The 26,627-nt window shown below is 47.3% G+C and overlaps 1 protein-coding gene across 1 annotated transcript in view; it reads right to left on the bottom strand.

Annotated features, from left to right (window-relative positions):
- The window catches only part of LOC115320230, a 195,409-nt gene that overhangs the window by 90,907 nt on the left and 77,875 nt on the right, over positions 1-26,627 (bottom strand). The window lies entirely within an intron of this gene.

Genomic DNA, 26,627 nt, shown 5'->3' with positions numbered 1-26,627 from the left:
ACGGGAAAGTGACAGATGTCAAAAGAGAGACCTGGTGCGTCAGTGACTTCGAAGGGGTCCAGTTTACCACGAGAATTGCGAGGCTAGCTTTGAAGGAGGGAGTCATTCTAGAGCAGCTGCCGCACCAACTCCGATTGCCTGGCTGCACGGCACTCGTTCTGGCTCCAGGTAGGGCTCCGCTCTGCCTCAGGTGCCGAAGAACTGGCCACATCAGGGGGGAGTGCAGTGTGCCCCGCTGCGACAGCTGTCGGCGCTTCGGGCAGATGACAGAGGACTGTAGGAGGACGTACATCGACGTCACTAACGTGGGGACGTCGGACGAAATTTCAGAGCTCGTCATGGACCAGGAAGAAGCTGCAGAAGTTGCAGTTGCCCCTTCCAAGGCCCCGTCCGCGTCGAAGCTTTCTCCAGATACTGCGGGTGTCACTGAACCCGCGGTGAGAGAGCCAGCACTAGGTTAACCCTCTCGAGACTAAGGGCAAGGCCAAGCCTACTGGTGGCGCCAACCGGGCCCGGACGTCAGAGGTGGGGAAGAAGCCCAGAAGGATGAGAAGCAAGATATGGAGGCCAGGAGTGGCGCTGCAACCAGTGCCACTCGTGGTATGGAAACGTTTTGGTACCGCATAATAAACGAAGAAGCACCTAGTACTTTTGGTTGCCTTATAGAGCGGGAAAGTTGGGTCGACGTTTATAGAGAATGCAATCCTACAGTTGCCTATAAAAGCTTCTTGACAAAATTCAAGCACTCTTATGATGCTGCTTTATCTGTCCGGGAAAGTAAGCAATGGCCTAGAAAGATTAGAAAACCGTGGATAACTGGCAAACCGTAGAAAAGAATACGAAAAAAAAAACCTGCATGTATGATGCTTTTATTAAAATAACGTTATCCCCCTCTATTAGATGACTTCAGAAAGTTTAGAAACAAACTGAACTCCGACTTGAAAAAAGCAAATTGTGAGTATTATAAAAAATAAATTTCTGCACATTCACAATGCCCACAAGAAAGCATGAGATGCGATTAACTATCTAACGAGCAGGAAGCAAACACGCAGCAGCGTAAAAGAAACCTTGATAAATAACAAAAGTGTTGTCGGTACAGAACTTGCTGACGAAATGAATCGGCATTTTACTAGCATAGGCACGTGCACAGGAAGAAATGCAAGCTCAGATTCCATTTGATTTCCTGCATGCTGGCGGGAAATCAAATGGAATCTGTCGTGTTGTTTCCAGCAACACCAACTGAGATTGATAAGATAATAGGTAGTCTAAAAATGACGTTGCAGCTGGTGACGATGAAATAAAAGTGCTGCCATTTAAGTACCCCGCGAACATAATAGGTCCTATAATATCCCACATAGTAAATATGATGCTTGAATGTGGTAATTTTCCTGATGATTTAAAAATCACGAAAGTAGCTCCTGTGTACAAGGGTGGCGGAGAGGCCTCAATTAATAACTATAGGCCCATTTCAGTACTCTCGATTTTCCCCAAGATTTTCGAGCGTGTAATGAACGACAGGATAACATTTTTTTTAATATCATATAATAACTCCTGCTCAATATGGTTTCCAGAAGGAAAAGTCTACAGAACCAGCGCTCATTGACATAAAAGATAGAATTGCCGAAAACATTGAAAACAAATTGGTCACAGTGGAATTGTTTTTGAATTTAAAAAAGGCGTTCAACACTGTACAACTCCAAATTTTACTTAAAAAACTTAATATATATGGTATGCGAGGAATAGGGCTAAAATTAATTAAAAGCTTTCTAAATGAACGCTACCAATATGTATGCTTAATATTGAGTCATCTAGCAAAATGAAAACAAAAAACAAAAAAAAACATTGCGTTCCCCAAGGCTCTATTCAGGGCCTCTGCTGCTCCTTTTCTATAAAAACGATATAACGTAAGTACCTGGCTCCCCTTAGTTAATAATGTACGCAGACGACACAAATGTATTTCTTGCTGTTGAGACAAAACAGATCGTAGAAAAATTAGCGAATGATTATCTTTTAAAACTCTCAAAATGGTCAGAAATAAATTCATTACGTCTAAATACCAGTAAAACAAATTGTTATTTTTAAGCCGACAAACAAACGCGATCAGAGTACTATCAACATAACATTTGAAGGTACGTTACTGGAGTAAGCTACAGAGCAACAATTTTTGGGGTTGTGGTTCACTGAGGACCTCTCTTGGTCAACTCATGTTAATATGCTCAAAGCTGGACTGTCCCGAGTTACTGGAAGCATATACAATGTGCACAATTTACTACCGACCTATCTTAAACAAACATTATAGTACTCCCTATTTTACTCAAAAATGAGCTATGGCATCTTTGTTTGGGGAACTACGGCAGAAACTAATTACAACAAACTAATTATCTTGCAATAGAAAATCTTGCGTATGTTTAAAAATTATAGGGGAGACAGAAGAAATTTAAGCACGCAGCCACTTTTTAATAAGTATAATATGCTAAAAGCAGATCAAGTATTGTATTTCTTACTATTGCAATTTATACACAGAAACAAGCTCCACACTACACCAACATACAATCTGAGCACGTACAATAATCGAAAGCCAATAAGGATGATACGGGAAATAAGAACTAACTATGGCCGACAATGGCTAAATTTCCAGATAAATAAAACCCTAAATAGGAAAGATATTTCCGTAGATTTCTATCAACCTTTTAATAGCTTTAGATGTGCTTGTATAAGGATGCTCGTGACAAGTGGAATCGCTTTTTCATCTTTGTGAGTGCCGTAAACTTTATGAGTGGTATAAATATGTCTTTGATTTTTGTGTATAATTCCATACCTTGTATCTTCATGTTTAAGTGCGAGAGAAAATCATTTTATTGTTCTTTTAATAATACCACTGTGTTGTGGCTGATTTTAATGTCATGTATTCTTGTATTTCTTGTATTAAACAACGGAAGCATGTCTTTGTTCCTGGTCGCTTTGAATGATCATTGTCTTTTATTTTTTTTATTGCTTTTGGTATATGAAACTCTAATTTTCATTTACATTTTTAGAATTTTTTACAAATGTTGCGGTATATTTTCTTCTAACAGATCGGCTTGGTAAATGGCGCATTTTGTTCTCTGATGTATTTGCCACTGTGTTTTTGTACTGCACTGCTGAACAGTACGGGGGGGGGGGGGGGGGGTGCAGAAGGGATCCGGACATTTAGGTGTAGGGCGTTTCGGTGTAGGGCGTTTGGGTGCGGTCTTTTCGGTGCACGGACTTTTCGGTGCACGGACATTTCGGTGCACGGACATTTCGGTGCACGGACTTTTCGGTGTGGGACTTTTCGGTTTGGGACTTTTCGGTGCACTGACTTTCCGGTGCGCGGACTTTTCGGTGTACGGACATTTCGGTGCACAGAAAATGAAAAGCACGTATTTTTTTTTTTTTGCTTTTTTTTTTTAGTTTTTTCTAAACGTAATGAGCACTATTTGAGCTAGAAATCTCTTTTTTTTTTCGCACTTCATAAATTTTTAGACTTGGTCATGCCTTTACAGTCACTTACTGATGTACGACCTACGTGACTTTGTTAGCCGCAGTCAGTGTTGCACACGTTCCTAAAAAAAGAGGAACGAAAGCTCGTTCCTCGTTCCTTCTGATTTTTGGAACGTGTTTCCGTTATAAATTCCACATCTAAAAAAGGAACTCGTTCCGGTTACAGTTAGAAAATGGAACGTATCGCTACATATACGTTACATTTAAATATTGCAAATTACCATACTTAGTCAGACCAAGCAAAGTTTTTTATCTATCCCATTAAATGGGAACATACGTATTTGAATGCCGTGATGGCAGGGCACCAGGAGAAGAAAACAAGCTGAAGCATGGAGGTTTTTTTTGTTGATATGTTCACCTTTCAAAATACCAGCGTTTAACCATGTTCATGTTAGTGGTGGGCGATTCAGACGAGCCAAGTGTACTGTTGCCCCACATTGCACGAGCGTTTTACAACACCCTCACATGTTTCAATCTAACAAAGTCCCTTGTTCGAACTTAACAACAGTTGCTTCTCGATGCTGCTGTCCGCAAGACGAACAAGTGAAGAAGAGGGTAGGTCTTTTTGGAAGGTCAGTCTTGAAAACTACAAGTTCTTCGTGAAGGTTAGATTAGCTGTTCGGTTTAAAGGTGGCAAGAAGGAAAGGGGGAATAAAGAATAATTTTTGTGTACCTTTTCGGTGACTAATGTTCAGGAAACAAGGGTGCGTTCGATGTCTGGTAACCTGTTATTTTGTTGTAACTGTAGGTCTCTTTGTGGAAGTTCAGTGATTGCTGTAGTCGGCCTTAGATTTCTGGTTGTATGAGGATTCGGGAAAGCAAATAAAGTAGCTGAGTTTGAAACGTCCGTCTTTCTGTGTCTTTTCCTTCGACTAAACTATTTGCTTTTTGTACCGCAGTCTCGGGCACTGTAAAGAGAATCAATGCCCACTAACTTTCCTACATCCTACAGTTATCAAGCGAGTACCACACAAAACAATTCCTAAGATAAATAACCACAAAGTTAATGAGATCCTGCTCTTCATATAGATATTTCTTTTGTACTTTTAAAACTTTCCTCTTAGAAATAAAATAAAAATTACTCCACTGAAGGAGAAAAAAAGGAAACGCGGTTCCTGTTTCCGTTCCAGTAAAATTAACGAGTTTTCGTTCCAGTGCCACCCATGCGAAATGAAACGGTGGCGTTCTTTCGTTCCTCCTAAAAAGAACGCATTGCAGGAACGCCGTTCCTTGGAACGCCGTTCCGTACAACACTGGGCGCAGCACCATCCTGCATTAGGATTGGAGACGTTGCACATTATGGTTCGGTTGTCGGCGACTCTTTTCCAACGTACGCACTATACTCCGTTTCACCTTATGTTGTACCGCAGCGAAGGGAAGAAGCTCGAGCTCATAGGGTTGGCAGCTTCCCTTATTGCACGAGAGCATTTGCCGCCGAGACTGTGCGCCAGAGCAAGGAGCTCGCGCTTGTGGGCTTTCCTGCGGTACCCCATAAGGTGAAATAGAGTATAGTCGCATCACATTATGTTTGAGCGTCGGGTCGATACAGACGTTCTCGGCGCCTTTTGTAAAGGTGTTGGCTTTACTATTGGTAATCTGTGTAGGAAAGGCCCCAACAGTAAGCTTGAGGTTGTTGAAAATTACCCGAGACATGTGATGCGACTAGTACGTACATTGGAAAAGAGACACCGACAAACAAACCATAATGTCCAACGTCTCCAACCCTCACGCAGGATCGTACTGCGCCTAACAAGGTCACTTCGGTCGTATATCAGTAAGTGTCCGTAAATGAATGACCAAGTCTAAAAAAAATTATAAAGTGCGAAGAAATAGATTTTAGTTGAAATAGTGCTTTTACGCTTAAAAATAACACAAAAAACCTCGTGATTTTGATTTTTTGTGCACCGAAATATCCGTGCACCGAAAAGTCCGTGCACCAAAACGTCCGCGCTTCGCCATCGAAAAGTCCCACACTGAAAAGTCCGTGCGCCGAAAAGTTCGTGCACCGAAAAGTTCGTACACCGAAAAGTCCGTGCACCGAAACGTCCGCGAACCGAGAAGTCCGCACCGAAACTTCCTACACCCGAACACCCTACAACGAAAAGTCCTAGACCCGGGGCACAGGCCCTGTCAGGCACCAAGCCTTTATCTCTGCCCCCCACGTGGAACGTGCCGCAAAACAAAAACAAGAAAAGACCACTAGGAACGGCACAAACCCAGGAGCTCAAACAGGCGGACGGGCTTCAGGGGAGAATGGTCCAGAGGTTTCAGCTGATAACCAAGAGGGTCCGGCACCACGCAAGCTCTGGCGGTACACGTGGAAGTTTGATAAGAAAGGACTCAACGCGAAAGGAACGAGAAATGTGATTGCAGGGTGCCCGGACTTTGTCACTTAGGAAGAAAACCACATGTAAGAACGTTGTGTTTTGTATTGGTGTATATACTGCAAAGCGTGTTCTGCCAATGACTCTCACTGCATTTTAACCTCTCTCCCTTGCGTGACTTGGTCTACTTTAATGAGATCCGAATAGCTCTTAGTTTGCTATTTTGAATGTTCGGGGGTTGTCCTTGACAAAGAAGCAATACCAAGTGCAACGTCTGTTGGCAGACGTGCAGCCGGATTGTCTTGCGGTACATGAGACTAAGATAGAAGGGGAGGATAATAATCGCCAGAGCGCTGAGTCCTTATTTGGGGCGATACGGGGTAGCCCTTAGTCATGCTGTGGGATTTTTGGCGGGCTGTTTTCTTTTTTCTAGAAAAGTTGTCAAAATATGAAAACCTGCAAGTAGTCTTTGATGAGTGCGGGCGATTCGTTTCTTGCGATTTCATATTGTCAAAAGTGCAATGGCGCTTGATGTGTATTTATGCACCAACTATTGCGAGAGACAGAGTTCTGTTTTTTTTAATTTTTGTGCAGTTATGCGGAGTGCGGCAAAAGTGTCGTTCTCATGGGTGACTTTAATTGTGTGTGTCACGAACGAGAGAGAACCGCGCAGACCGCGTAAAGGGACAGTAGTTCAAGTGTTTAGAATAAAATCGTCGAATCGTGTGGACTTGGGGACGCTGACGTGTTGTTCAGTAGAAGGCAGGACTTTAGGTGTACCCATTTTCAAAATGCATCACACGCCGGCTTAGACAGTATTTATGTTCCAGTCGGCGTTCTGCGAGCAGCGCACGACTATCGCGGTAGGCCCTTTTTTTTACTGAGCATTGCTTTGTTAGCGTCAAGGTTGGAAGGAAAGAAAACCCGACTTCTAGATTCAACAAGAGGCAGTGGAAACTAAACCGAACGCTCCTAACCGATAAACAGTTCGCTGATAGTGTCCGTGAGCTGTTGTGCACTATGGCCAAAAAAGAGACCGCCATCAGCGAAGCTTGGGAGGATTTTAAAGAAGGCGTTAAATTAGCCGCGGTGGAACGGGCGAGTAACATTACCTTTCAAAGTCAAGCTCGCGAAAGGGAATTGAAGCGGAATTTGAATGCTCTTTGCCTAGTAGAGTGTGAACAACCGGGCACGAGTAACGAAGATATTCGGTAAATAAAATCAGAGCTAGACAAAATCTACCTCGAAAACTATAAGGGAGCTGTTGTGCGTGCACGCTCAGAGAAATTTCTGCGTGGAAAGCAACCCACCACGCGAGCGCTCGCTGACGAGAAGAAGAATGCTTTATCAAGAGAAATTCCCGAAGTAGAATATAAAGGAACAATCAGTAGCGATAGGGCAGTTATTGAAGGAGCGTATTTTGAATATTAACACTCCTTCGGTGAACAACGGACACCCATAGGCTTTGATAGCTAAACGATTTTCTAACACACATGCCGAAACTTCATGAAGACGTCAAAACTTGGCTTGAAGGTGATATCACTCAAAGCGAAGTGGACCACGCAATAGAATCCCTAGCAAGACAAAAAACGCCTGGACCTGACGGTCTCTGCGCTGAATTTTACCAAACGTTTAAAGAAGCAATTAGCCCTTTATTTTTACGTGTTCTTCGTGAGGCATACGGAAGACCATACCTTCGTGATAGCAAAGTCAAAAGATAAAAATGCAAGACTTAAAGTCATGGGTTACAGACCTATTACACTGTGTAACACTGATTAAAACTTTTTACCAAGATCTTTACGCGTAGGCTTGAAAAGCATAATTGGCACTCCAATCGGAAACCATCAGACGTGTGGGGTAAAAGGGCGCTCTATACAAACTAACATTCATGTCTCTAGAAACATTCAGGAAACAGATGGGAGGGGTCAAGTAGCAATAATGCACCTAGACTTCGAGAAAGCTTTGGGCGGAGTCCAACATGATGTCCTGACGTCTATATTAGAGCACGTCAATGTAGAATAAGTTATTCTAAACGGGGTGTACATGGCGTGTAAAGGCAGTACCACCAGACTTGTGTTAAATAATCATGTTTCCAAAAGCGTTGCTGTTCTAACGTCAGTGAGACAGGGTTTTCTTTATTGTTTTCGTTTTACCTCGAACCCTTTTGTATGACTGTAGCAGCCAGCAATAACAATCGCAGCTTTTCTTTAACTAGCGTCGAGTTTAAAGTGCCTGCATATGCTGACGATGTTGCCGTTTTTTGTAGTGATGCAGTAAGTGTTGTGGAAACTGCTGTGCTCACCAAAGAATTCTGTAATGCCACTGGCGCGACGGTAAAATGGGGGAAATGTTGTGGAGTGTGGCACGGCATGTGGGACTTCAAGCTTCGGTTTTTTGCGAATGTAACCTGGGAAAGTACATCATGTACGTATCTCGGGCTGTCATTGTAGTATTATAAGAGCAGCACGCCGTACTGTACTGAAGTATTGAAAGGTTTAAAAAGTAAGGTAGACACCTGGACAAATCGCAGCCTCTCAATATTGACGAGAGTTACAGTGTGCAATGCAGAAAAAATATGGCATATTCTGCAAGTTGTGTCATGTCCGCGTGTCAACTTCCAGAGCTTCCACAGGGTGTTTGCCTTTTTTATTCAGAAATTGGGCTGGTAACAGTTGAGAAGGGACAACCTCTTCAGGGACCTCGTTTGCACCTTTTTGTTAGAAAGCTCGTTTCGCACTTCTTCCTGCGCGACCACAACCACCCGTTTTTACGCAATATAATCAAGGTGAGACTGGCAAACTCTCTACCGGCAATGCTGGTGACTAATTAATGTACTGAGCCCCCAAATTTTTCAGAATACCTGAAAGATGTGAAAAAGGCCACACTTTTTTGTCAGCAAACCCGTTTTCAATGGAATACCTTAAAGCTGTCACGAAGGAAAAGCTCAGCCATGACCTGGTTGAGTTCCCTTATGCCGCACCTTTGTATCGTTCGCTATTCAGCCAGTGTTGAGGCACAGTGTACTCTGTCGCGTGAAAAGAATGAGTGTTCTACAAGGGGCTAAGCCATTTTTTAAGTTGCACAGTGGCACGTTGCCGGTCAAACCGTGGCTAAGAGAAAAAGGAATTTATGCCCCTTGGTCTGTGGATTGCCTCCAGCGTAAAACACCCGAAACCATCGAATATGCCTTTATCCACATTTGGGACGCTGTGTTTTTTTGGGGCATTCTGCAAAGAACTTTGAAAAAGTATATTTCATTAACCCAACACACTATTCGCTACCTTCCAGTTCAGAAGAGCGACAATGTCCCATGTGATGTTTTCATTTTGCATGGGCTGTTCAGTATTTGGAAAACTAGGGCGGAATTCCGGCATGCCGACCCCAAGATTAAATCTGTACATAAGCACTTCCTCGATGTTGTCACGAGGTTCAGTCTGTATAGTGCCGTACTGCAGAGACTGCACCCGATTGGGCGCGCTTGTTTGACAAGATAAAGGACACGAGAAAACTTTAGTTTCGCCAACAGGAAGCGGGCAGAGGTGTTTTCGTGACATAGCATTTTGTGTTGCAGTGTTGCGTCCAATAAAAAAAAAAAAAAAACTCTTCTTTCGTTCTGGGAAGTCCGCTATCCGAACTCCGTGGCAGCCGTTCTGCCGTATTCAAAATATTGCCAAATATAAATTTAAGTTCACCCGTTTGTATAAGTTTGCATTTTTAAATAATAAAAAGAGCACTATATTTTTATTATTTTTTTCTGAGGTTGTGATTCTAAGTTTGTAAATTTTCTAAAAAAAAACAAAAAAAACGAAACTACCGCCCTGACTAAGAGCTCCACTGCCGGTTGCCGCCGCCATTGAGCTCGAAAGTTGAAACCGCATGGGTATCGACTCCGGGTATTCAGTTTTTTCTTTTTGGATGTTCTTTTGTGTGTTTGTGAGATTGGAGACTCGACGAACAACGTCAAGACGGAGCAGAAGAAGAGGATATGCACAAAAGTCACCGGCGAACTCAAGCACAACGACGACGTCTTCGGTTATGTAACGCGCTGTTGGCTTCCAAATGTGTAATGAAGCATGCTGTAAGGCGCACAAAAAAAAAAGCCAACGAACACAAGGAAGAACACACGCAATCAGGCGCCTCTCAACTATATTTGAAAAGTGCAAAAAATAAATACAAATCTCTTCACCTTCATTACGTCTACGCATGAGCTTGAATGGTGGATCCATGCGTTGTCATCTATGCACAAAAACTTGAAAAAAATATCTCCGCTTTATACACTGCAATAGATGTTTAACTTATGCACCGTGCGCCGCTTTTTTGCTTTTTGATAAAGTATGCTTCCATTAACTCTCGCGCTCTCTGGCTCTTGCCCTTACCCAGAATCGTTTAATGATAAAGCGCGGCTCAAACTTACACTTCCTTAATTTTTTCAGGAAAATGCACCCCAGCTTTCAGCTTTAAATATTGGGCGTGCTGCTTTAGTTGGTCATTCGCACATCTTCCCATACTTCTCACATTAAGCATACTTTATCAGGAAACGGGGTGCACAATGCGTAAACGATGCATCTATCGCACTGTATATAGCGGAGATAAAATATATTTAGAAGTTTTTGTGAATGAATGATGAGCGTGGATTTTTCGCAAAGTTCATTCGTGGACGTGATGATGGAGACGAGATTTGTATTTTAGGGTCGAAGCTTCCTTAGGGTCTAGCCTTGTCCGTCCGGCGTCCGTGCTCACATCGATTTTGCTGGTGCTCGTGCTCGTGATCGTACTCGTGAACTCACGTGCTCACGTACTCACATGCTCACGTACTCCCGAGCACGTGCTCACGTGCTCACGTGCTCGTGGAAGGCAAAACATGATGAAAAAAAAACAAGAAATGTTTGCGCAGTCGACCCTGTGCGGGAAGACCCCAATGGATTTTTATTCCATCGCCTTAACCACTCGGCCACGACTGCGGGACGACTAGGGGGCTCTGAGATGTGGTAGTAACTCAAGAGCTGGGGTTTCTGTCATGAATGAAACGTTGCATGTAGCCGCTCAACGTCTATACAGGAGAGGGCGCTGCGGTCAAATGCGTATATAACCGCGTTAAACTTTGCATGCATTGGCTTAACGTTTACAGACGAGAGGGCGCTGCGGTCAAATGCTTAAATACGTGTATAACCACGTTCCATTTCACACATTCTCTTTCCGACATGGATGAAAACGAACGAAAGGCTCGGCATGCTGCGGCTCAGCGTCTACGCAGACAAGCACCACCATAGTTTCGCCCCAATCAACATCATTCACCACGTGGAGATGCGGTCCTTTTTGTTTCTGCACTTTTCAAATGTAGTTGAGTGCCGCCTGTGTGTATGTCTTCCTCCTTTTGTCCGTTTTTATTTCGCCTTCCACCATGTTTGATAACATTCACCAACTAGCCGAACGAGAAATTGTTCTAGAGTACATTCAAAAAACGCTTTCCGTTATCCTGCGTTTGAGGCTTGCTTCTTCCGTTAATATTGTATGTGCAGCTTCGTCTGTGATTTTTGTGCCACGGCTTCTGCTGGTGAGATCCGATAGCCTGAGCCTATTGGATCTCAACCACACCTTTGTGGCGCACACTGAGGCCAGTGACGACGGCGTCAGCGCAGTCTGGCTCCAGGAGCGTGGGGGAACTTATGTCTCGAGGCCTTTGAAAGTCGGACGTTCAGTCCGGCGGAGTACAACTACAGCGCGACAGAGAAAAAGTGCGTTGCAATCATGTATGCCTTGCACACGTTTGACCCCTACTTGGACGGTGCAGCCTTCACCAATTGGACGAATCTCCCAGCCCTGGATTTAATTCAAGGGTTAAAGTACCCATCCGGGAATTGCTGACACCCTGGGTGACCATTCTCCAGAGGTACGCCTAACTCATCGATCATCACAGGAAGTGGAAAACCCGGTCGCAGATGCCCGTTCGAGGGAACCGGTGGAAGCAAAGACAGACAACACCACGGATATGATGGTTCAATCTCTGGGGACCATCCCTAAGGCGATGAGGAGACCCGAGCTGGAGTGCCCTACTGATGGTGGACAGCTGCAATGCAGGGAACGCTGATCAGGTAATTTCCTGGCGTATTGTCGTGCGCAGGGGAGGGGGTGGGGGCGGACGGGCTTTGCCGGCGGGTGTTGGACAGGCCGGCCGGCAAGGCCGCAGGAACCGGCGACGCTGGCTCAAGGGTCGACCGCGCATTCGTTTTGCACCTGTTGCGCGACGCTGATTTACTTCTCAGGAACATAGGCGAGAAAGAGGAGCATACAGACACAGCCTTCCCTTTCAAGATCGTAATTCCGCGGAGGAGACAACCTCGTGGGCTGCGGCAGTGGCCGTAAGAGTTATGACAAGTTTTGCCGCGTCGTGACCTGGGCTGGGATGAGGAGGGACGTCCTTCAATGCGTTCGCAGCTGCCATACATGCTAAGTTGCAAAGACCAGGTGCGGGAAACCGCCCGGCATCACGCAGATGGTGTTCAGTCAGCGTCCGTCGGGGACAGTTGCCTGCAAGATCATAGGGCTGATTCCTTGAAGTCCTCGGGGAAACCAGTACCTGTTGGTCATTACAGACGACTTCTTGAAGTTGGTTGAATTCTTCCCACTTCGCAGAGTGGTATCCACCAGCATCTGGGACCGCCTGATGAAAACGTTCTCTCGCTTTTCCTTTCCTGCTACCCTTATTATAGACACTGCGGCGATCTTCACCAGAACGGTTTTTGTTGAGATTCTAGGGCACTCAACATCAAGCACAACAAAAATGGTTCTTATCACCCGCCGGCAAACATCCCCGAGCTGGTAAATCGCAACCTGAATGCAAGGTTTGTGGCGCTCACTCAAAGAAACAGATACTGGGACGCCCACCTCCCGGAGTTGGGATCTGCCACACGGACACCCACGAACCGGTCGACTAAACTCACGCCGGCGAACTTTCAATTAGGAAGTGAACTAATTTCCCCTCTGTAGAAGGGTCTGTTGGAGCCCGAGGTGGCTTAGCCCCGACCTGTATTGCGCTACGTTTCAGAGCTCCGGGGGGACTCCCCAGCCCCCATGCCCGGCTGGCCTTGACGTCCACGCCCCCGACTGGGCTGCTCACAAGTGTCCTTCATGAATTGGAGCGGCTCCTGAAATCAGCCGGGACCGAATTTTGAGGTGCCATGGTGTAGGGAAATAGAAAGGTGGAAAGGACTTTCAATTTTAATGTGTCTATGCTCGGGGCCTATGCGCTGCCGTTCCGTCCAGCCCTCGGGCCCCAGCCCTTCGGTTTGAGCGGGAAGGGGGGGGGGGGGGGGGGGGGGGGGGTTGATGGTGTGAGAACTCTTTCCCGCGTTACCCATTTTTTCCCTCCCCTGTCCACAACCGCGTCGCCTGACGTTATGTGACCCCACCCCCAATGGGGCTGACGCATTCCTGAGACTCGGCCAATGGGAAGAAGTCACGTGGCCAAGGGGGCCCTGGGGACTGGATGACCGTAGAACAACAGGTGACGGGGGGAGTCTTTCTCGCCCGGAAGATGGACCCGCCAGACAAGGCCCGCATGCCGCGAGACGAGACGTAAATATTGTGGTTGAGGAAGGCGAAAATACGATAAATGATGAACTCAAAAGAAAGGTTGAATCGGCGAGCTTGTACCGAACAAAATAAAGAACGAGCGTTGGGACAGCAGAAAACGCGGGCGGTGTCACAGGATCCGAGAGCGAGACTGACTCGAAAAGGTCACGGGTAGCTCCTTATATCATATGCGTCGGCGTCGAAAAATTCGGCCCAGAAGGCTCAAGCATCGAGCGTTCGGGGTGAGAGTGAACAGGCACTTTTGAGAACAAGAAACTGGGAAGAAATGATAAAAGTTGCGCCCCAAGTAGGAATAAACACGAATTTTTCAGAATTCCGTGACCGAATGTTGCCTGCTCGGTCTGGCGCGCGGCATTATCCTAGCCCCCTCCCTCCCTTTAAAAGCAGATCCTACCGATGCAATGCAAAAGGAAGACAAAAATGGCAAAAAAAAAAAAAAAAGAATGCGGAGAGACAAAATAAAGATGCCGCGTGACAATCCTAACGCGCGTTGAGCGGCTTGAGTCAAACTGCGTGGACCACTTCGGGTTGTGGCTGGCGGCCACCTGATGATCGGGTTCCGTCTGGGAGCACCTCGTAGTCCAGGTCCCCAAGGCGGCGAAATGACCTTCTAGGGTCCAATGTTACGTTTTAGCAGTTTCTTCCTGAGGCCGCGGCGGCTAATCGGCGTCCAGATCCACAACCTGTCTCCCGGCTGGAACTCCACGTCGCGGCGACGAAGGTTGTACCGGCAAACATCGACCAAACGTCGACATGTTGCTGGCCCTTTTTTCCGAAGGCGGGCTAGCTGACGTACCTCTTCAACCCATTGGGTGACCATCTGGGCGTCGTCGGTGCCACTGTCCTTCTGGTCGTCGGGCAGCATGGCTTTGAGCATCGTCGTCATCTTTCTGCCGTGCACCAGCTGAAAAGCTGTAATCCAGGTGGTTTCTTACACATCCATGTTGTGCGCAAACGGAACGTAGGGAAACACCTCATCCCACGTGTTAAGTTCCACGTCCACGTACATCAAGATCAAGTCGGCGATGCTTTTGTTTAGTCGCCCCGTCAGGCAGTTGGTCTGTCCGTGGTATGCAGCGGTTTGGCGGTGGTCGTTGTGGCTCAGGCGGAGTATCTCTTGTGTCAGTAGCGCCATGAACAATGAGCCTCGGTCCGTAATCAGGACTTGGTGGCGCCGTGTCGGAGAACGATATAGTCAACGACAAACTTGGCTACTTCCACGGCGGCTCACGACGGGAGTGCTTTTGTCTCAACGTACCGGTTGAGGTAATCAGTTGCCACGATTATCCAACGGTTTTCTTACGTCGACGGTGGAAATGGTCCAAGTAGATCTATTCCAATCTGCTGAAATGGTGTAGTCGGGGGCGCGATCGGCTGCTGGAGACCTGCCGGCTTCGTCGATGGTTTCCTCCATCGCTGGCACTCGTGGCACGATCGTGTGTAAAGATGGACAGTCTTCGGAAGCCTGGGCCAGTAGTACTTCTCTCGGATCCTTGCGAGAGTCCAGCTGTAGCCAAGGTGCCCAGATGTCGGGGCGTCGTAAGGGGCTTGGATGATCTCTTTACGAAGGCTTATAGGGATTACGAAAAGGCACTTTGGGTTGCTGTCCTCGGAGCTAGGTTTGTGGAAAATACCTTGTCGGAAGGCGAATGTTGATGGGGAACGTGAGAAGGCTCGGTGAATCGTTCCCCCTCGTCCCTTTAGTTGATCAATCAGTGCGCGAAGTTCAGAATCGTCCGGTTGGAGCGCTGCGGTGACGTTAACGCTCACAGCGCCAAGAAAACGATCGTCGTCGTCGTCATCTTCAGCACAGCCAATATCTGACTCGACGGGCGTTCTGAACAGGCACTCGGCATCGCTGTGTTTTCGGCCTGATTTCTAGATTACGGTCACGTCGTACTCCTGCAGCCGTAGGCTCCATCCAGCGAGGTGTCCCGATGGGTCCTTCAGCTCGCTAACCAGCACAGCTGGTGGTGGTCGGTGACCTCTCGAAACGTACCACCGTAAAAGCACGGGCAGAATGTCGTGATAGCGCAGACGACGGCTAGACATTACTTCTCGGTCGCTCAGCATTCGACAACGTCCGACTGGCGTATGCAAGTACGCGCTCTGCACCCTCTTGTCGTTGGTCCAGTACTACTCCGATTCCTGTATCGCTGGCGTCCGTGTGAACTTCGGTTGCGGCTGATTTATGCAAGTAGCCAAGAATCGGTGGCGACTGGAGTCGGTGCTTTAGCTCGTCGAATGAAAGTTGTTCTTCTCCACCCCATTCAACATTCACGGCGTCCTTCGTAAGCTGCATGAGTGGCGCAGAAAGCTTGGTGAAATCGCGAACGAATCGCCGATAGTACGCGCAGAGTCCCAAAAGTTTTTGGACGGCCCTATTGTTGGTGGGCGGTAGAAATGCCGCTACGCCGCGAGTATTCTCAGGGTCAGGACGAACACCTTCATTGCTTACAACGTGGCCTAGAAAGCTTAGTTCGAATTCAAAAAGCGAATCAGCGCTTCGTCGGCTTGAGGGCGAGTCCGGCGGTTCTAGTTGCTTGAAGAACGTTTAGAAGGCGTCTTAAGTGCTGGTAAAAGTTGGCTGAGAATACCACGACGTCGTCGAGGCAAAGGAGACAACTCTTCCACTTGGGACCTGCCAGTGCATTGTGTATGACACGCTGAAAAGTTGCTTGCGCCGTGCACAGTCTAAAGTCCATCAAATTGAACTCGCACAGTCCATCGTGCGTGACGAAGGTAGTCTTCTCTCCTTCTCGTTCGTCGACTGCGATCTGCCAGCAGCCACTCGTTAGTTCCATCGACGAGCAGTGTAAGCAGTGGCGCAGACGGTCCAGGGTGTCCTCGATGTGGTGGAGCGTGACACACGTCCTTCGTCACCGCGTCGAGCCGCCGGTAGTCTATGCAGAATCGAAGCGTTCCGTCCTGCCTTTTCACCCATACAACTAGAGAGGCCAACGGACTGCTTAAAGGCTGAATGATATCGTGGTTGAGAAACTCTGGTACTTGTTCATGATTCTCCTATCTTTTTTTGGGGGAGCCTCGTTACGGCGGTCGATGCACAGGGAGCGCTTTCTCGTTGGTAACGATACGATGTTCCGCAACTGTTGTTTGGCGCATTTTCGACGTTGTTGCAAAGCAGTCACTGTATTCGGCGAGGAGGTTTCTCAGCTATCGTCGTTCCGTGGCACTCAGCTTGGGGTTAAAGTCGAGCTTCGACGGCCATGGCAAGGGTTCATCGAAGGTCACGGAGAGTTTGGCGGCGTTCCGACTTTCCTCAACGTGTCCTGCAGCGGCACCTTTCGTGAGGTACCGTGCCTCCTGTCGAAAGTTCGCCACAAGAACAGCAGTAAATCCATCCTGCAAATCGTTTACGCCTTTTGCGAAGCCTTTTCCTCTCCCGAGAAATAGTTGGGCGTTGCCTTTCTGAAAGACTTCCCCGCAGGTGACTGCATCGGTCACGACGGACAAAAGATCACACGACCGCGGCCGCAAGTTCACGTGGTCCGCAATGACTCGGACGACTGCTGTTGTCGTTTTAGATCCCTCCGAAGATAGGACCGGCTTTCGCAGCGTCAACCCTTTGGTCCAAGGTCGATCACGGCACTGTACTCACACAGGAAGCCCATACCAAGGATGACGTCTCTCGCACAGTCCTGAAGGATGGCGAACTTGACTGGACATGTCTCCCCGCGTATTCTGACGCGAGCAGTGCCCCTCCTAACAGGCGTGATGAGGTGTCCTTTGGTGGTGCGTATTTGTGGGCTCTCCCAGGTCATTGTGAGTTTCAGAAGTCGGCGAGCAAGCTTCCCACTCAAAACAGAGTATTCTGCTTCGGTGTCCACGAGTGCCGACTCGTCGTAACTGTCGATGACAACGGTTACGACGTTGTCATCATCGTTGAGTTTGTTGTGCACCATTGCAAAATCGTTGTTACAATGCTTGTCGCCGCTAGAGAGGGGGCCCTCCGACGTTCTTGGAGGACGTTTTCGACGGTCGCCTTCGAAACTTCACTTTTAGATTCCCCGACGAGGGGCGAAAGGCTTTCAAAGCGGTGCCTCTGCATCGGTGAAGCTGGGCTTCGTGGTGAGGGCGACCGGGACCCACGTCGAGGTGCAAGCATCAGAGGGCTTGGAGGTCACAGGTAGAGTAAATCTCCTGAGGTCGCTCAGGTCACCGTAGCGTGGGCGCGGGTCGTCGGGGTGAAATCCGAGTAGCCCCAGCTGCTGTTGCGCGCAACGACGGCATTTGTTGTCGGCTTCCCCGCAGTGATAGCACAGCGGGCGTCGGTCAGCCGTGCACCAGACTTCCATCTTCCTTGGCGCCCTGGGGTTCGTTTCGGACGTACAGAGCTTGTTCCTCGGTGCGCCGCGCGTAATGCGGCGTAGGAGCTTTCCGCCCAAAGGGCACCGGGTGATGGTGTTGGCGTGTTGCTGGCGGCGGTCGTCGGGCCATGGCGGCTGCGCTCAAAGTCGGTTCCTCGGGCGCTGTGTTGCTGTCGGGGGTCCCGGATTGGAGCTCCCGTTCAACCCCCCTCTCGGACTGCTTAGGTGACGGAGAGCGAAGCGAGGCGTTCGGCAGCCGGCAGCATTTTTGTCGGCTCCTCTCGGATGACGTCGCGGATCATCTCTTGCATTCCCGCGAAACTGGGACCGACGTCGAGGCTAGCGAGTGCAGGAGCAGCGACGTTCGGCTCTCTTCGGTAATAGAAGGCACGGGCTTGGAGGGCCGGCTTGATATTCTTTGTCTCCTTTACGAAGCCATGGACTGTGGTAGGAGTGTTTCGTGCAATGCCACCAAAGATCGTCTCTTTGACGCCACGCATTAAGATCGTCCGTTTCTTTTCTTCGACGGCTTGGGTATCCGCGCGGTTGGATATCCGAAGAACGCCCTCCACAAAGCCCACCGCGCTTTTATTTGGTCCTTGAGTTTTCGACTGCAGTTGCTCTTGTTGTTGCTAGTTTGCGATGCTTCGTCTGAGCTTTGCCCTGAGGAGCTCCCAGTTTGTTTTATGTTTTTTGAACCAGCGTCGTGCGGTTCCCTCGACGGAAAAATAGATGATCTGCACAGGCTGTTAGAGAGTCCATTGGTTGTGCAGCGCTACCCGTTCGTATTGCTGGAGCCAGTCTTTGACGTATTCGTAGATCCCACCCTGAAAATCCGTTGGAGTTCGAGGGGCGACGGGAAGGTAAACGACGGGGGGGGGGGGGGGGGGGGGGGGGGAGGCAGCGGCGCGTGTCTGCGACGTCGCCGGCCTCAAAGGGGTACGTCTCATGGGATGCAGTATACCGCACCTCCACCAAAAATGTCACGGAATAAACCGAAGAAACGAAAAATCTTGAACCGAAAAGAAAAGTTTAGTCGGCAAACTTGCGTCAAACAGACAATAAGAACGAGCATCGAGACAGCAGAAAAAGCAGTCGGCGATTTGGCGGCGTAAGAGGAAGCGAGAGCGAGACTCACTCGACAAGGTCACTGGTGAGCTTGTCGAGTGGTCGGGAGGTGTGAGCTCGGTAGGCTCGGTGGCAGTGCAACAACACAGTCCACTAATCGGCTTGTCTTCGCCATGTAGGTTTTTGCTTCTCTCATCACCCACGTGCTGTTTCGTACACTGCTGACTGCTCTCTCGGACGACAGTCCGGGATGTGCACTCCTCTCCCATGGGCACAGCGTGAATGGCTACTATCTGCCGCCCGTCAGTGATTCATCACGTCTGGCTGCGCCTCCACTGGAGCATTGGATCCTTGACCAAGCATGAAAGGCACAATCGACACCGACACGTCCAGACGCTGCACCTATAAAGCAGCGACGACCATCGGCGGCGCTCTGTGGGTTCGGTGGCTGTGCTACAACACAGTCCACTAATCCGGTTGTCTTTGCCATGCCGGTTGGTAAACCGTATAGTCGTTTTGCTAAGAAATCTATCAACTACTTTTTGGTACAGCTGCTGAGCCCGCAGTGTTGCCTTGCCGTCTGTGCTGAATGCGTTTATGTTGTCCGTTTTTTACTGCTGCTGTCAGGCGACGTAGAGACAAACCCAGGGCCTGACGATGCCGTGCTTGTTGAACCGCAAAAACTGTCTGCCGGTCAGTCTCAACTACTTGCTGAGGTACAAGGCCTCAAATTCCAACTGCACTCAACCGACAAAACAATGTCTGAACTCAGCAAAGGAATGGCCGAGCTAGAAGGCCATTACCAAAGCCTTGCAGCTGTGCGAACTGAACTAGAGACAACTCGAGCCGACACCGCCCAGACGGCTCGGCAGGTCTGTGACCTGGAGGACCGTCTGGACGATGCGGAGAATCGCTCCCGCCGAAACAACTTGATTGTTTATGGTTAACCCGATCCAACTGCCTCAGAAACGTTTGCCCAGTCGGAACAGTGAGTCATTCGCCATTGTTTTGATCTCTTCAACGTCACTTTGGACCCTCAAGAAATAGAACGCACACATCGCCTCGGGCGTTATACAGCTGACCAGTGCCGCCCAATAATTGTAAAGTTCGCCATCTTCAAAACCAAAGAGTTCATTTTTCCAAATGACCCAAAGTTGAGGGGCACAAATTACAGCATTGGCGAAGACTTTTCTCGTCGTGTTCGTAACGCTTGGAGGCACCTCGTTGCTTTTGCTAGAACCAAATCTGTCGCGTTTTCTCTCGCTACAAAACCCTGTTCATCGGTTCTAAACGCTATGTTTTTGATGAGGCAACAGAAACTGTAGAAGAAATAGCATAGCCTTCACCCCGCTATTGGCGAGTCAAAAAAGAGCCTCAGACAATTGACCGAACAAATCTTTCTTTTTATGCAGTCTTTACTAACATACGTAGTTACCTTCAGAAGCGCGAACTCTTGTCCAATCTTGTGTCGTGATCTGCCAGAAATTTACTGATATTAACTGAAACATGGCTGACTAATGACGTCACAGGCTCTGAAGTGTTGGCTGATCTACCGAATTTCAACCTCTTTCGTAACTATCGTAAGGGCACTCGACGGGGGGGGGGGGGGGGGGGGGGGGGGCGTCCTTATTGCAGTTAGCCAGCATTTGTCATGTTCGGTTCTCAACATTATGTCTGACCTAGAAATATTATGGCTTATCTGCCAAGCAGCTCCTCCAACTGTTCTACTCGGCGTATGCTATAGACCCCCGCATGACAGTCCCGGCTTTCCCCTTAACCTCAATAAAATGTCAAGTCAACTTACCGCAGAACACCCCAACGCAACTACCCTCCATTTTGGAGACTTTAATTACTCGAACGGTGATTAGACCAGCTCGTTAAATCTAAGTGTGGGTAGCGCAGAAACAAGGGAATTTACGGAAGTAGGTCTCAACTTCAATCTCGCCCAATTGTTATCAGAACCAACACGCATATCGAACGAATCTGCGAACGTTCTAGACCTAATACTAACAAGTCAACCGGACAGCTTATCATTCATTACTTTCCTCCGCAAGATCACTGACCACAGAGGTATTCACGGTATTTTCGAGATTCTTCCGATAGCACGCCAAACATCCGTCTCTATAATAAAGGAAATTACGACGCCATGAATACCAAATTGACCACATATTTCAGATCTTTTGAATAATCTTTTCATGGCCGATCCATAAACGAAGACTGGTTGATTTTCAAAAACAGGATAGAAGAACTGTTAAATAAATTCATTTCGAAAATGAGTTTTCGTGCCAATTGCCAAAAACAATGGCTCACCAAAACTCTGAAAAAACTAGAAAATAAGAAAAAAAGACTATTCCGTGCAGCCAAGTAAAGGAGAACCCCTTGTGCGTGGGACAAATACAGCTGAAGACGCTTGTCTGTCTGCCATGCGATGCGCAAAGCGGTCTTTCTTTCGCGCCGACCTACCCGTCAATTTTTCGCAGATGGCATTTCTTCTGTAATCGAAAATATCAAACTGTCGTCATCAGCCGGCGTTAATGAAATCAACTCTAAATTCCTAAAACATACTAATTATGCGAGCACAGTGTATTTGTGCTTCCTGTTCACTCAGTCCCTCACCACAGGCATCATACCAGAGAACTGGAAAAAGGAAAAGGTCGTGCCAATCTACTAATCAGGTAACAAAGATTCACCACTAAATTACCGTCCCATCTCTTTAACGAGCGTGCCTTGCAAAATTATGGATCACGTCATCTACTCCCAAGTAATAAATTTCCTCGGCTCTATTAATTTTTTTCCACCCGTCGCAACAGGGGTTTCGAAAAGGCTTTTCTTGCGAAGCCCAGCTGGCTATTTTTCTTCATGATCTGCATGTTAATCTTGATTCTAATCTACAGACTGACGTCATTTTCCTGGACTTCGCGAAAGCATTCGATAAAGTACCGCATAAACGTTTGCTTCTAAACCTTTGTCAGTTAAGTTTAAACTCTGATATCTTAGATTGGATTAAAGAATTCCTAAACAATCGCTCTCAGTCTGTTCTTGTTAACAGTCAGTCCTCTCATTCACTTCCAGTTACATCAGGCGTCCCCCAAGGATCCGTTCTTCGTCCCCTCTTGTTCCTAATATACATTAACGACTTACCGCTTCATGTGTCATGGTTATATCCGTATGTTTGCTGACGATTGTGTTATCAATCACTCTGTGACTAAATTTTTTGACCAACGATCTCTCCGAGATGACCTTAACCACGTAAAACAATGGTGTGGCGATTGGCTTACGAAGCTAAACATTGATAATTGTAAACTCGTGTCCTTTCATCGCGGTCGCAATCCACTTCTCTTCACTTACGCTCTCGCTAACATACCCGTAGAAATCATAGGGTCATATAAATACCTCGGCGTCACTCTCTACAATGATCCATCGTAGCGTTTGCATGTTACTAGTGTTATCTCATCCGCAAACAAAACATTGGGTTTCCAAAAACGTCACCTCCGTCACGCCCCCCCCCCCCCCTCCATGTGAAATTACTCGCCTACAAATCCCTTATCAGATTAAAGCTGGAATATGAGTCCGCTATCTGGAGCCCGCACCAAGTATACCTCGTAAACACACTTGAAGCAGTTCAAAATCGCGCTACTAGATTCATTTATTCCTCGTATTCATATAATGTGAGCATATCCACCCTGAAAGCAAAATCAGGCTTGCCTAGCCTATCTACCCGTCGTCGCATCACCACCCTTTCTTTGTTTCACAAGTTATAATATTCTCCGCTTGGTTCCACGCCTTACATCATACCGCCGGCACGTATTTCTCAACGCACTGGTCATCAGCTCCAAGTGGCACGCCCAAGCGCCCGTTTTGTCACATTTTTTTTCCTCCTTTTTTCCCCGCGCAGCCTCCGACTGGAACGGTCTTTCCCACAACATCGCCGCCATCGCCTGCCCATCAACCTTCATGGACAATGTAGCAACTCATATCTCTCTCTGGATATTCATGGCACCCAAGAAGTAGTTCATGTGTACCCCCCCCCCCCCCCTCCCCGCCCCTTATGTAATACCCCCTGATGGGGCGTCTTTAAGGTAATAAAGGGAAGTGAAGTCTAGTGTGCGTCGGCATCGCGAAAATTCAGCCCAGAAAGTACGAACATCAAAGGGTAGGGGTGATAATGAACAGGCACTTTCGAGAACAAAAAACTGGGACGAAATGATACAAGTTACTCCCCGAGTAGTAATAATCGCGAATCTTCTAGAATTCCGTGACCGAGTGTTGCTTGCACGAGCCGGCGCGTAACAATATTGCCGCGCGCGCAGCTGACCAAACGTATAGGCAGCGCGCTCGTGGCCTAACGGTTATCGCGCTTGCCTTCCACGCAAAAAGCAAATCTTCGATGCCTGGCTGCGGGGACACATTTTCTTTGACGCTGTAATGTGATGTTCTGGTAAATTCGAGAACCGTGTTGATGATTCGAGGTTAGAATGTTCTGCGCGACGACCCTTCTACGCCGATTGTTCCAGAAGCCCAAGCGCGTACAAAAGGGGCTCAGCGTGGCACACCACAGTCAGTCTAACGCTAGCGCCGTATTCTGCCTCTTCGCCGACACCGTCGCTCGTTTACGACGCCTGTTCTTTTAACCCTTTGTTTTGGCACAAGTTCGCCTTCATAAAACCTTTAGTTTCTTCACCGAACGCCGTCTCGTCACTTCGCCCGTGACAGTATAAGCATGTTTAACTCGAGCAGCGTGACGTGTTCATTCGGGACGGCTCAAGTTGCAATGCACAAGGGTTTTAGTAGAAAGGGATCTCAGGTCAGGCTGTCAAGACATTTAAAACTATTGGTGCTAGTAGAAATATGTTTATTACATACGGTTCTAGCTTCCATTTTTCTCAATAACTTTAATATTTTTATATTAATATTTAGTATCTTGACACGAGATAGCACAAAAGGTCATGGCATAAATTATAAAGAAACGTGTCTTAAATTGGTAAATATATATGAAATGTATAGGGGGAAATAACATTAATCAAATGGTATTGTGAACTTATAACACTCGCACTGGACCCAAGACGGAGGCTATAAAGAGGAGACAAAAACAAGACGTCTCGAACACACCTACTAAATTTTATTCAGGATACTCCTTTTGGTAACCGTACAAAAGCTCACCGGACAGAAGATCACCGGACAAAAGCTCACCCGCTTTTTCACAGACCCGAACAAAAGCTCACCTCATTTATTATTTTTTTGTTTTTGAGGGGGGGGGGGGGGGGGGGGTTGCCTCCCGAGCGACACACGGGTTGGGATGAAGTGCGGATGTGATAGACATTGCACCATTTTTAGGAGAACTGGCGCTCCATCCCATGCAAAGGTGTGGACAGATAAGCCATAACAGGCAGAGAAGCAACCATTTGGTGCCAAACTTTAGCTCATCCAAACTGAGTGGAGCGGATAAGATCAAGCTTGCTTGACTCAATGTATGCCGGAGCACTCTTGTGCCACGCCCAAGAAACTTCACGAACCGAAGTTTTTGAACCCGAAGAGTGACCGATGCGAAGTTACAATTTGGTGATTTCGCTTTTTTAATGTGCTGATGTCACGCTAAACGCGCACATGTAGGTTTGGCAGAATGTCTCTTCATTACTAATTCATGGGTTTTTAGGCGTTCAGGGTAATATTTGAACTGATTGGTAAAATAATTAAATTGTTTCCCTCATTGTGCGTCGTAAATATCGTTAAAATCAAGGATTAGCTCAGGGTGATGTGAAAGAGAAACTGAAGCAAAGCTGTATTATACAAACCATCGAGTTGCGAATTAAAAAGAAAAAAATTTGGAGGAACGGGAATAGGGCATTTTGTATAAATACAAGACAGACGACCACTTTAGAAAGCATTGCGGAATTTTGGATAAGCTGGCGTTTTTTCCATCACAGCTTGTGCCCGAAGGGCTAACCTACATCAGGGAAAGGTCTACCGGTGACATCGGCAACCTGCTGAACTACTTTGAGTGCACGTATGTCAAAGCCCCTTCTGTTATGCTTCTGCTGCTTCTGCGGCGGCACTCAGAGCGAATTCTTCCTTTTGTCTGACTGTGCGCCGAAGATGACCAGAGTTTCCCCGATACGGTAAAATATGTGCGAAGCCACTCTTTAAGATAAAGACCTGACGAACAACATCTGCGAAGGATGGAATTACGGAATCCAGAAGCTTGTCGTCTACGCCCATCCAGGCGTCATGAGGCTAATTGAATGGCTACAACAAGACCCGGCGCTCTTTGCCACGACATTGACACAAGCCCGGAGAAGTGAGCCCTCAGTGAAGCGGGTCCGAAAAAACCACTCTGCACTTGCAGAATCGTCCGGAAAAATATTTGCGAGGGTTTGCAGGTACACCGAGATCTACCAAGGCTGCTGAAGATAGTAGGGGACTGCATTCGCTTCTAATCAATAGATAAATAAGCTTGTTTCCACTCTAATAAAAAAGATCATGCGCCTCTCAGATTTAATTTATTGTTGCAATTGAGTGTCGAACATAAGCACCTAAGTTGTCCGCACTGGCGTTAATAGAAACATAAAATTTTCTTCTGGTGAGATTTAGTCCAGTGAGCTTTTCTCTGGTGAGCTTCTGTCCGAGGAGACTTTGTCGGGTGAGCTTCTGTCCAGAGAGCTTTTGTCCGGTGAGCTTTTATCTGGGATTTACTTCGTTTATACACCCAACTCCACTCCGCCATCCAATAGAACAGGGCCCAAAGTTCGCCACAGTTTACGGACGACTACAACAGGTGATCAAGAGGTGTGCATGAAGCAAAAGACAAAGCCCTAAGAATCGCTACTTGATAACTACACAATGGCCAAGGTCACTTCCCTCTACCGACGAAAGGTTCCAAACGCTTGCAATCGTAAAAAAAAAAACAATTTTACAGATTACAACCGCAAAGGGTTCACAGGAAACAGAAGGCACCGCTCTACGCATTGCTAGTTCATAACTACACAATGGTCACTTGCCTCTACCGACGAAACCTCCCAAACGCTTGCAATTATAAGAAAAAAATCATTTACACTTTGCAACCGCAAAAGTTCCTTCGTTACTTTCACACGCCCCAAAGTTCTCTGCAGCTTCCAGATGACTTCAAAAAAAGTCAAAATGTTAACAGGAAACAAAAAACAACGACCTCAGAATCGCTAGTTTATACCCAAACAGCACGGATTTTGGCCAAGCAATGGCCAATGTTTGGCGATGGTCTTTTGGCCAGTGGCCAGAGAGTGACTATTCATTGGCCAATGTTTGGCCGATGGCTGATGGCCAGTGGCCATTGGGCAATGACCAGATAAAGGTCAGTCACCGGCCACTCTCTGGCCACTGTCTGGCCACTTGGCCAAGGACCATTGCCAGCGATTGGCCAATGACTGGCCTACTCTGTGCTGCTTGGGTAGTTACACAATAGCCAAGGTCACTTCCATATACCGACGAAACCTACCTACGAAATAAAAGTATTTGTTGCATTGAACTAAAGGCATTATTAAAAAAGTCCATGCAATGCTTTTTAGTTAATTAGCCTGGTGATCGTCGCAGTCATATAGCATTCTATGTCCGCCTCGCCCGATAGACAGAAATTAGAGGGGATATCTATGTAATATTGAATGTCTAATTGTTTGAATTAGGAACAGCCAACGCGGAACACAGGCTCATGAATTTAATTTCTCTCGAGGAGAGGGTGGTGTCAGTTTTTCTGCGTGTCTGTGCAGGAAACAATGGCTAAAAAAATAAACTTTTATTTACAGATTCACTTGTTGAATGACTC

The sequence above is a fragment of the Ixodes scapularis genome, unplaced genomic scaffold (genome assembly GCF_016920785.2).
Source record: "Ixodes scapularis isolate PalLabHiFi unplaced genomic scaffold, ASM1692078v2 PGA_scaffold2__306_contigs__length_199485367, whole genome shotgun sequence".
NCBI classification, from domain to species: Eukaryota; Metazoa; Arthropoda; class Arachnida; order Ixodida; family Ixodidae; genus Ixodes; species Ixodes scapularis.
The sequence above is the reverse complement of the archived record's forward strand: the minus strand, read 5'-3'. Positions and strand labels throughout refer to the sequence as shown.